The sequence below is a fragment of the Sinohyriopsis cumingii genome, chromosome 13 (assembly GCF_028554795.1).
Source record: "Sinohyriopsis cumingii isolate HCF-2022 chromosome 13, ASM2855479v2, whole genome shotgun sequence".
Lineage (NCBI taxonomy): Eukaryota > Metazoa > Mollusca > Bivalvia > Unionida > Unionidae > Sinohyriopsis > Sinohyriopsis cumingii.
The window spans coordinates 31,068,352-31,081,358 of NC_142973.1; the positions used below are offsets into that span (position 1 = coordinate 31,068,352).

A 13,007-nucleotide genomic window follows, 5' to 3' on the forward strand; every position below is an offset into this window, starting at 1 on the left:
TCTGTAAGCTGTAGGTTTCTGAAACTTAAATTATTTGCATCTTTTTGCTAATTTGGTAGATGTTCTGATTATTGTCAGGTACATGTAGTAAGTGAAAACTAAGATGAAAAATTTGGAGCCAAGACAAAACCTTGATACGTTAAAACTCATGCTGTAACAAAGTGTGTATCAGCAGGGTTCCAATGGATGCCAGAAACAAGATCCTTGTATTCGCTATACATAGCAATCTCTTTGGAGATTTATCAATCAAACATATGAACTGGCTCAGAAAACATGCTTGTTTAAACATTTTTTCTTAATTTGTTTGTGTTTTCTTTCCAGGAATGACAGTTAGAGCTCTTGCAGAGAGAGGCATCCAGATCCTTGTAGACTTTATGACACCTCCCAGCAGGACAGGATATGCAGATTGTTCCAAATCCTGGTCTACAAAGTTTAGCAGCTTTACAGAAATCTTTTGTATTAGAGAATTCCAAAGGGAATGATTTAGGATTAGAGAATTCCAAGGGAACTTAAGTCTGTATCTTTGTGTGTCCTTGCTTGCTGCTATTCTTCCTGTCTCTATCGTTGTTTCTATTCCGATGACTGGATGACCTAGTCCAGTGATTAAATGCATATTGCAAGGAATTCTGGGAAGTCAGGGACACCAATTGTAAATGTATAATAGAACAGGATGTCTTACATGAGGTGGTGTTTATGTAGATTTATCATACTCACTAATCCAACATTACCTGTTATTCCATTACAAATTCTAAATTTCCTTTGTAAACTCAGTAACATCAACCAGTATAAAAGATATCTAACAGTGTTTTAAAGGAATGATTCAGATTTCGTATCTGAATATTTTAAATGTTTTGAATTAAAGCTGATTTTAAGTGCAATACTTGAGCAGTTTGATTGTGTTTTCTTTAGTTATACCTTGATTTATGGTCAAATTGATCAATGTTAATAGATTTTTATGATTATATTTCCAAAGATTTTTCAAAACCAAATGATTATGTCAAGTTCCAGTAGATTTTAAAACATACTAAATTATTTCAGTATCATGGATTTATGTGTAAGACTTAAGTGGTTTATGTCAAACCATCTCAGTAATTCAAAACAAATTTCCTGTTTAAACTAGAGTACCTCTGTTACTTTGTAAACAATAACAGGTACAGCATGTTTTAATGTCATAAAGTAGTGAGAACACATTGTTATATAGTAAGTAGTGAGAACACATTGTTGTACAGTGGGCTGTACAAAGGAGGTAATAAACAATGTCATACGAGCCTGCATAGTAGAATTATTTCACTTTCCAATAAAACAACCATCTTGAGTTCAAATGTTTCAGTTTTTATTAGTTATTTCTCATTTTTTGCAAAGAAATGCACAAGAGAACAAAGATTATTTATTGTTATCAGAATCTCCAATCAAGCTCACCTTAATTGGGAATTTTCAGGTAGTGGGGAAAATATGCACATTTTTGTGGACAGGGAATGAAAGCTACATTCAGTCTTGAAAGAGACCTGGTAAAGCCCTAAATTATGATAAGAGATTTCTTTTATCTTGAAGATTACTTCAGCATGGTATCCTGAAAATGTTCAGCCAGACTGATTTTTTATATATATCCTAGAAACAGTTTTAAATAGGATTTTTACAAAGTTTCTGGAATTAAATATTGTTTTGAAGATAGAACAGGAATTAAGAATCCACTAATTGATTTGTGTTTAATCCAGAATCCACTAATTGATTGGTGTTTAATCATGAATCCACTAACTGATTGGTGTTTAATGAAGAATCAGCAAATTTGATGGGTGTTTAATCAAATACACTAATTGATTGGTGTTTAATCAAGAATCCACCAATTGATCGGTGTTTAATGAAGAATCAGCAAATTTGATGGGTGTTTAATCAAATACACTAATTGATTGGTGTTTAACAGCAGATAAACACATGAAAGGTTATGTATTGGCATGACCGTTGGAGCAAAGTGCCATGCCCTGAGACACACCATGGGGACAAGCCCAGCCTGGTTTATGACACTAGCTCATCTATAATGTACGAGTCATGAGTTTCATGCATATCATAGTCAGGCCAAACCAGTTGCTTTGGTGTGTCTTACAGAAAGGCACTTGGCTTCCATTTCTTCAACATGATAGGGCCAATATTGTGTTGAAAGGGCCATTAAAAAGCAACAAATCCATCAGCCTGGTCTGAAAATTCCAGCAAAAGTAGTTCAGCCTTCAGGGTCCATATTTCTAAAGTTTGACTTTGCTGAAAAGGCACTTGTTGATAGTCCAAGGCAAAACTTGAAATATAATTCTGATTTAGAGTGTTGTACTAAATTGCTCATATGTATGTATATGTGTAGATTAGGACTTGAACACTGCCTTTTTGTTAATGGCGATAGTGACAGTTAAATTGATTAAAGGTGCCTAAAGGATGAAGATGTTTTGGCTAAGTTTAACAACTGGGATATTATGCATCTATCAGCAGGTTGTGTATACATGCTGCCTGCTTATCTAAAGTTCTTTTTGTGAATTTACGAAACCTCATTCCAACATATGGGCAAGACTTTTTCCACTAGGTATAACTATTTGGTTTCCTTGGATCTTATCCTTTACCTGGCCTTACAGTTTTCCAGTTCCTTTTATCATAGAATATCTCAAATTTAATTAAAAAAGTCTTTGGAACAAATGATAAGCTGTTATTTGTTATCAATATTTAGGCCTAAAATAAAAATTGTCAGTTATCTAGGATTGTTTTCACCTTTAGCGTCAAAGCCCCAATGGAATAAAAACCAAGTCAACCATGGCTGCCACTGAGACATATAATGGTTTCTGATTATTTGAATACCAGTGATGACATAATAGTAAAATTATTATTAGGCAAATTATTATTTTTCTATCAGAAGCGAGGTAATGTTAAACTTGGTGTGTCAAAGTTAAAGAACAAGAAATATCAGAATAAAGGAATAAGACATAGTAGACACATTTAAGGATGTCATAATACAATTAAGATTAATGATATACAAAAGGAATTACTACATATATTATTTATGTGTGACATCTCACATGGGTCAGGTATCTTATCTTTTATGATAAGCAGTAGGGTGGAATGTCATGTCAGAATGCTATTTCATAAAATGGTTTTAAAGTATTTACTAGATCATACATGTTGTTATTTTATTGTTTTATAACACATCAGTTACCCAGTTTGGTATGCCATTCATTGGAGTTGGAACAATTGGCTTGTTTAAATGTTTGGATTGATTTACAATTCCAAGGAAAGTCACATAGATTGTTTGCCACGGGACTAATATATTTCATATTCTTTCTCTGGAAACAGACTTATTCTGTTTCATTAATATATTTGCTAGGGTGAAATGTCAGTGATTTGTTAATTTATCTAATATATATGTATATAATGTATGTCTGTGTGTCTGTCTGTTTCTATTTGGTTTCCACAGTAACTAGAGTTCTCCACCATCTGCTGTTACCAAACTTTGTATGTAGCTTTCATTTGTGGCAGGAGAGAAATGTAATGATCCAAGTCTCAAAAGGTCAAAATCATTGTCACAGGAATAAATGGAAAGAAAACTGTTTCTACACAATTTGCATAACTTTTGTGCCAAGTACATTACCAAATTTTGTAAATGTCTTGCATTTGAGATCAGAAAAACACCTAATGATTTTGAGGTCAAAGTTGCAGTGGCTTTAAGAAGAAAGATGGCTTCCACATACTATCATGCATTTAAGATGAGGAAAACAAATACAGATTTGGAGTCCAAAAGGTCAGAGCTGATTGTCGTCCACTGAACCAAAGAAAAGGATTTCCACAAAATTACTTGATTTCTGTGCTACAGACCTACAGACCTTAAGTAATTAAGAAACTGAACCCTTGGATTACATGTCTGACACTAAACCAGCTGAGCTAAGCTATTATGATCCCAGCATTCAAAGCAAGAAGGGTACCTATGGATTTCATGCCATAGGTCAGGTCATGAGCCTGAATAATGGAGATTTGTGTTTGAAAAATAACTTGACATGATGGGCATATAATGTACTAACTATGGTACTTTTGCTGATTACATTAGGGTGAGTTCTCATGCCTTGTATGCAGTATTAAATTTTGTGTATTATGACTTGTAACTGCAGTTACAATGCAAGTCCTAATAAAGATTTATTCAAGTAATTAGAACTTAGTAAATAAGATAGCAATGTAATATATGAAACTTAAAATCATCTACATTCATGAAACTCCCAAAATGAGCAAATTTCAAAATGTTCTTTCATTTCAATACAGTGTTATGGAATGTCAGTATTGTTCTTGTAATTCTTACTGAAATTCACAAAAGTTCCATAAATATAATCTTGCACACATTTTCAGTGATAATCATGCACTGCTCTATTAATAATTGTGGCAGAACAGTATATAAGCCCAGTTGGTGATGCTGTGTCTGTTTTCATGTCAACAAGCTGCTTTAATATTTGAATATCACTATCTTTGAAAACAGATCATACCTTACAATTTTCATGTTTGAGCTGAAATCCTGTCTTTATTTACATCCATTGCCCATGGTTTTACATTCCTTGCCCATGGTTGTTTCCCATACATTTACATTCATTTCTTTTCCACCACTTTTTTAGAATATGTACATGTCAGAAATTCCCAAATAAAGTGAATTAATTTAGAAACCTTAAAATTCCATGAGAAATACTTCGGCTGGAATCCATTTTAGTTGTGAACAGCTTTGTGAAAAGACTAATATGAGTCATGTTGAATCTATAAATTTGAGCCAATTCTACAGAGTTGCATATAAAAAAATCAATGGTAACGTGAATAATATGTTGTAGCATTTGATGTTCATTGAGTACATTGATGCATAAAGATGATGTCGCTATTTAAAAAGAATATGGCACATGGGTGGGGTCATCTTGTTGGTGGAATAGCTTTTTACCTTCGTAATACTTCAGCATGGATCAAAGTTGCTAGTCCTTATTGTAAGGAAACTGTTGGTCTGAGTGAAAATACATGTAGTCAAAGTATGTGATAACTTTAAGATCCTTTTTGGCAGAAGCTATGTTATTGTTAATTGCTTCTTTTAACTGTATACCTGACAGTGTGATAGCAGTCATAAAAGTTACCATCAACATTTGCTTAATAAGTCGAGTCCAGCTTCAAACTGCGCAGACCCAGATCTGCCATGGCATAATGTGCTGGCAGATCTGGATCTGTACACTTTGTTAGGAATACTCAGTAAAACAAACATAGACCCTGATCAGCAGGTGCATTATGCTACAGCAGATCAGAATCTTTGTTGTTTGAAGTTAAACTCTACTTATAATTGAGTATAGACGGTATGATGACTGTCAATCAAAATTGCATTGAAGCACAGAGCACTACATGTAGGTGTAGGTGTGTGTATACACACACACACACACACATTCCTGATTTGGTGAAGAAGGGCATCAGGTCCTTTTAATGAAGTAGATACCATTTTGTTATATCTTGTTATACCTTTCAGTTTTTTGGAAGACTTGTTATCTAATTGTTGTGAAAGATACATGCAACACCAGATTTAAATTAATGACTGAAAGCTATTCAGTTCAAATGATACATGTATCCATAACATTGTGTCTCGTATTTTTGCAAACTTTTATTTTAATGCTTTTTATATGGATATGAATGGAACCAATATCCCTTCAGAGAATGGGTCTGCTGTTATTAGAGTTGTGATTGACATGAATTGATACCTGTGTACTAGGTCCCTCCAATGTTTTAATTAATATATATTGATACTTTTACATGTTTATGAATTTTATTTCTATATAGAATGAAATGATGTACATTTCAGTCCATATACAAAAGATGTAAAAATGTTTTCTTTGCTCTCAAGATGTTGTATACATGCTGTACTAGACATCTCTCCCAGGTCAGATTCTAAAAGGGCTGTTTTTAATATTATCATTGTTATGTTATTGATGCATGGGTTGTTATTTAAGATGTTGACATTAGTCAAAACATTATTCAGTCCAATGGTACTGGAGATTATTATAATTCTGTGAAAACTGATAATAGACAAAAGCGCCAGTGTAATGCAAATTTGACTTGGATCTCTGTGGAATATTGAAAGCTGTAAAGTGCTTCAGACTTAATAATACGAAAATTTCACCTCGGTGTCAGAACTATTTGCTGATTCACAGGTGGAATTTTTATGTTCCTTACCCACACATGAATTAATTTTCCGGTTTTACAGTATTATAGATTTGGGGCAATGAACAAAATGTTGTGATATTGATTTAGAGTACCTAGCAAATTTTCATTCCTTAGCAAGGTTAGAAATTAGTTATCATACTTGCTTTGTGATATGCAAATTTCAATGCATGTAGAATGTTGCCTATAGTATTTGCCAACCCTCCCATTTGCTTCTTACCCCCTACCAAAAATTTAAAGAATCAACGATATAAAATTTGCACAAAACTTTTATTTTATTCATCATTGTATAATTTCTAACCTGATTGTTGCTAGGTGGTCCCTTACACTGTCACCTTATTGGTGTTTCAAACTAAATGGAAATTCTGAATGTAAACATGCATATTACTGTTCTTAGGTTATTTAGTGCCAAGGCAATTAAATTGGAGTAAATTGATTTAGCCAAGTGCACAGCTAGGTTGGTCCATTGGTAGAAATCGAACACTATACCCTTTTGGTCCTGAGTCTGGCATGATAACCAGTGGGCCCCTGCAACTCCTTTCAGAAAGATGTACTCCAAAATTTACGGAATTTTTGAGAATATCAGTGACATTAAACTACATTACAGCTGTTACTTGAAAACATCGACTCTCTCATAGAAATATGGCGACCATGTTACTAAATAAGTTTCTGTTTGATTTGAAATGCCAGCAGTCAGGTTGGAAATTCTAAAATGATGAATGAAATGACTAAGTTTTGTGCTTTTTTATGTCCTTGATGCATTTTGAAGGGTGTGCAAATCTTATAAAATAATGAATAAACCAATAACCATGTGTAAAAAATGAAGCTCAAGTAATGAGATAAAAGACGAATCTGACTTACCTAATTCAGTTAATAATAAGGTTCAGTTGAAAAGGACACATAATGTGTCTGACTTTTTTCACCACAAAAGGTTGAGACAAAAATGAGTTTGTTCAAACATGACATTGAAAACAGACATTTCTGAGGCTATTTTGGAAACAAAATATTCCACGAGAGATCTTGGTCTACACTGCTCAATATGAGGCCCTTTCGGAGTGATATTAATTTTACCCTGCTGTTGTGTGTGAAAGGAAGTATGCTTGTCACATGTTGTTCCTTAGTTTCAGTTGCCAATAGAATTGTCAAGTGTTCGTAAGAGGAATCTTGCAATTACTGCAGTTTGTCACCATCAAAGATTAGGAAAATATAGCTACCTTTTTGGTACAGGTACAGTTCATTCTTCAGATACTGCATTTACATGTTGAAGACCATACGCATGGTAATGCAAGGTTTATTGCCCGTACAATATAATCTTTTTGTTTTATGTTCACATGGTAAATTAGATTTTATGTCCTTTGGCTGCTCATTGAGCTGAATGACATTTCTGGAATTGAGTAATCTATGATTTTAATGTTCTATTTCAAAATTTGAAACATACAACTTCCAGATGTTGTAAGTTACAGAGTAACAGTATAGGCATGCAGTGAAATTTTAGTTTAGTTTCTACAGGTAGGTTTATAAGATTTCCTTTAATGTATGTATCGGTTTTAAAAAACTCTCTCATTTTGGCCTACCAGGCTAATGCATTTCATGATGTCATCAAAGTTAATTCTTATCTCTTTAACCTTCATTCAGGGTGAGTGAAGTTAAATGTAACTTATTGTCAGGCCCAAGTTAGCCAGGGAAGCAAGATATAGAAGTCATTTTTCCAATGGCATTAAGATCTTGGTTTAAGTTTTCATTTGCATATCCTTTGTATAAACTCCATGATAGATTGTCATCGCATGTGGTATGAATAATTTTAGCTCATTAACCCCTGAAAAGGTAGAAAGGTAGACAGATGTAGCTCTACAATGATACCAGATAATCTGGACATTCTAGTTGAACTACAAAATACAGGGGAAAAAACCAATTTTTTGGACACGATTTTTTCCACCCAAAATTCGCCCATGGTCGGAATCCGATTTTGTGTCCAGATTTTAGACTTTTTGGCCTCAGCTCTAAGGCAGACTGGTCTCAACTGCAAACAGATAGATGAACCTTTGCAAAAAGTAGGATAAAATGGACATTTGGAATAAAGAGTGGTCTCGATACGAAAATGATGGGTCCCTTAACTTTTACCTTTCTGCTCATGCGCGAGCAAAATAGCCAATGAAAAATGATTTTTCTAACACAACTATGCATTAAGTTAATGGGAAATCTCTTAGAAGTTGATGTACTAGGATGTATTCAGAAATAGCCTCCAAAATGTGTTTCCTACTCGCATTTCAGGCAAAGACAACAAAAACCTACAGGGGTTAATGAGTTCAAGATAAAACAATTCACTCTGCAGCACCCTTTTTAATTGCTGTGTAGATTTCTATTATTGGGATGAAAATCAAGAGAAAGTATTAACAAACTTAAAATTGTCATAAAGAAGAGACAAATACTTTCTCGATTTTTAACTAATGATGTAAGAGTAACTAGTATTACCTGTATTACCTTTCATGTTACTGAGGATTTTAGTACATGTATGTTGGTGTTGGTTTTACTGTCTTGGGTTGAGTCAGCCACAATTGTACATGCAACACACTTTGGAAATGTTGTCAAGAACTACCAAATAAAAGAAATTCTTTGTCACACAACATCACAGATAGAGTCATCATGCAGTGGTAATATCCAGGTTTCCAATGGTCTGTTGTGAAATGTAATCATGTAAATTTTCATGTCAAACCAAATCAGAAAGCAAGTTACATTCATATATGTGTTACAGTTATCATATGTACTCCACTTATAAGTCCAATTGCAACAAAGATCCTGATTGGCCATAGCATAATGCACCTGCAGTCCAGGGTCTATGTTGTTTGTTCTACTGATTACTCCTATCAAAATTCACAGATCCAGATCTGCCTGCACATTATGCAATGACAGATCAGGTTCTGTTAAGTTTGCAGTTGGATTCATAATCGAGTATATATGCTTTTAATTACCCACTTCTTTCAGTTTAGAAGAAATTCACAGAAGTTATTATCAACACAATATGTGAATTGCAAGGGATGGCGTGCTTAGTTCAGGTTTTGACCTGTTGATGTTTAGTGAGTATGCCTTGTTATGTATGATCCACTTGGCAAGATAAGCATTGTATAAATTGATTTTTTTGACATTGCTAATGTGAAACCAATGTCTTCGCATTTATACTTACCCTTTTCAAGCATTTTTCCACTTTTATTTTATTTTGTGTTTGATGTACATTCTTTACTGCAGTACTTGTATGGCATTTAAAAAAGATCAAGTTAATTTGGCATTTAATTTATTAGTATACTGTACAGCCTCAGTATTATTTAAATTTTTATTCGACACATATTGTTGCATTTGGTCAGAAGTAGAGATTTCTACTAATACATCTGTCTATTTACTTTGCATTTCATTTTTGTTTTCCAGTTGTCACTATTTCCTTTGTTTATATTTTTATTTTTTTGTTTACATAGTGCAAGTAATATGTCTCTTAACATGCATGTATGTGATAAAATAACACAGTTTAAATTTGGGTTGGGTTTGGTCTTGTGCAGCATAGCAACACTTTGAAGGTTATATTTTGCAAAAGGCAAGTCAAATAAAATGTATTCATTGTTGCACTTAAAATTACAAGGGTAGTGGATTAGTTAAAGGTTACAGAAAAATGATTTTAAAAATGTTTGAGCTACTAATAGTGGGAAGAAATAACATAATCTCATTTGCTGGAGTGGTTTTTCTATTTTAGCTTCATTGTCTGCATTCCAGTACCATGTCTTCTATGAATGCTTATATTATAGAAATATCATGCACTCTTGTAACCCATATACTGTAAGCATTGACATGTACAAATATATGGTTTACTTGCACTGTGACATTTTTCATTCATGATCATGTTCTCATTTAGCGTTTGTCTCTACCTCATTTCTATTTATGTTTCCTATAATAATTTCATTTTTCTCTGAAATATTTTCAATTTTAACCAATCATTATGTAAGTCTGCTGTATTCTTCCTTTATAATTTTGTTCCCTTTTGTCATGAATGCATCCTCAGAAACACTCTACAAGTCATCAGTGACTTTGCACTGAAACTTGGCAGACAACTGAACATACCTTGAATCTTTCAGTTGATTAATTTGCTGCTTTAATTTAAATTAATTGTTATTAGAAAATATTTGGTAGTTGATAGTGTCAGCATTGACATGGAAATTGGTATGTTCAAGTTTTTGTTGTACTTGCATAATGGACATGCACCAGAGAAATATTGTTGGTGAATTTTTTATTTTTCTCGTTAAGTACATATACATGTACAGACATGATGAGAAAAAGAGTATGCACAAAGGGCACACAGAAGTCAAGATTTGGGGATATTCGAATAACAGTTGTGGAAATGGCACAATCACATGCACAAGGTGCAACAATGGTCTTACCCATCGAGGGACGAAAAAGAGCTGATCTGAATAGTGGAGAGTGCAACCAGCACTGTTCTGGTTCATTGCCTTAACTCAGAATGGAGGGAGTGAAACCTCCTCGTTCCTTGCCTTAACTCTGAATGGAGAGAGTGAAACCTTCTGGTTCATTGCCTTAACTCTGAATGGAGGGAGTGAAACCTCCTGGTTCATTGCCTTAACTCTGAATGGAGGCAGTGAAACCTTCTGGTACATTGCCTTAACTCAAAATGGAGAGAGTTAAAATGACTCCACAAATTGTGATCTATCTAAAATTTGCTTAATATCTTATGAGTAATAGAACACATTTACGTGATGGATATTGGTTTGTGTTGTTCAGAATAAATTTACACATAAAACAGTATTTAGTGGCTGTAATGCTTTTTATACAATTTTTTATTTTTTCATAAAATTTCGGAGTAATTATAGGTAAATAAATTAACATTTTATTAAGTACCTAAAATTTGCAGAATGTTAATAAGTAAAGAGCTCTCTGTTTAAAACGTTCAAGGACAAAAAAAAATTAATTTTGATGGATTGACTAAGTCTGACAAATTAAATGACCAAAATAATTACAATTTTGACAGATTTTTCATGTATAAAAATTGAAAACAAACATATAATGTACTTCACAAGCAATTTTAACTGTCTCATTAGTCTTTTTAACTTTGCATTTTTCAAAAAAAAAATATTTTTTTTTTTTCCAAACTCATTTAACAGTCATTAAACAAGAGCTCACAGCACTGGAACCTCTGTACCTGTGACATTTAGTGTGGTAATCTGTGCATCTGATTTAATGTATATCTGTTAATTTTGTGAAGATTTCTGTTGTTTCTCTTGCTTCTGTCATTTACACTAGAAACAAGAAAATCCAGGTGTAGATCTTGAAGACATTCATTGGCCTTTCATTTAATCAGCTCTAATAACAATGCTGGACTGGTTCTATTACTCTGAAGCCACAATTTGTAGGATAGTGTTTCCTGAGCACATACAGTCTGTACATGACAGGTATGTTGGCTTGGTATAGGTATAGTATTCCCACTTAATTTAATTAGTAGTTCTGACCACACTTCCAGCAGGGGGATTTCCACCTAATGAAGTATTGATGTTCTTTTAATTAGTTGAAGAGATTCTACTACAGTACAGAAAGGGGATTCCAGGATTCTGCAATTGCCTTGTATAGTAGTTGACCTAGTTTGCATTGACCTATACTATTGATGAGCAAACACTCTTTGTCTCAAGAAGGAGAATGCCACTAAGTAATTGCAGCTGTACATTTATATTACAGTTTATTGGTAAGCCATACTTTGCTAAGCCTTCTGCATGGGTAATTGAAAACTCATCTTGAGAACTACAGAATGAAAAGGTTATTGATATTAACTTATTTCTTTCAAAGTCCACAATGTACAAGTTTCACAGTCACTAGAAACCAAAGGTAATATGGGTTATCACTTATTGGTGGTGTGGTATAGGTGTATTTGTGTGCAAGTGTACTTGAAACATTGGTAGACGGAACTGAATGGCATGCTGAGCTCTGTTGTTGGACATTAATAGTCTTATATTGAGGAAAACCCTTTAAATAAAATGAAAATAACATAATAAAAAGGGTCTGTGGATAAATACATTTTATATTAACTAGTTATTTTATATTCTGGAGTCCATTCCTGTGGCCAGTAACTCCAGCAGTAATGACATCAATCATCAAAACAGATGCACAGGTCAGCTGGGTTTTTTAAAAAAAATTTTAAGTCATCTATAATGGCCTTTAAAAGTTGACAGTTAAATTAGGTAATTACCTCAAGTTTTTTCTTCCATGTAACATTCTTTAGCTGTAGGAATAAAGTTAAAGAAAAGTAAGTGCCATGAGAAACTGATAATTCCTTTCGGTTCTTTTGTTCAGATGGTGTAAAATAAAGAAGGGATGAAAAGATGAAATTGTTTAAGTGTAAAATTTGTCGCTTCAGTAAATAGTGTGGAATATAAAGCAATTATTGTATTTGTGACGGCAAGATCTGAAATGAGATAAGGCCAAGAATGCTCAAGTGCAGATAGGAAATTAGGTCCACTGATATTGCCCATATAAAAATTCATTATTTTGACAACATTAATTTCATAAAATACTTTTATATTGTAATATTTTCCTGTCATCTTGTCTGTAGTTTAACACATTAAACTACTTCTGGCACATGATAAATATATAGATATGTGTACCCAAACAGAATGTGTTAATAATTTAAATTGCACATCAACACAATGCTGTCTATATGGTGTTTATTAAAGGAAAATGTAATGTTAAAACTTAAAGAATCGTTAAGGAAGATAAATCTTTCCAAATGAACTTAATTTTGTAGTCCTATATGATACAATGTAAAG

General features: G+C 33.3%; 1 protein-coding gene across 3 annotated transcripts in view; it reads left to right on the forward strand.

Annotated features, from left to right (window-relative positions):
• The window catches only part of LOC149785136 (potassium voltage-gated channel subfamily A member 1-like), a 106,641-nt gene extending 96,586 nt beyond the window's left edge, over positions 1-10,055 (forward strand). For all 3 annotated transcript variants that reach the window (XM_089978896.1, XM_089978897.1, XM_089978898.1), the window contains exon 4: positions 322-10,055. The gene's annotated coding sequence lies outside the window, so the exon portion shown is untranslated. The remainder of the gene's footprint in view (positions 1-321) is intronic.
• Positions 10,056-13,007: the final 2,952 nt, after the last annotated feature.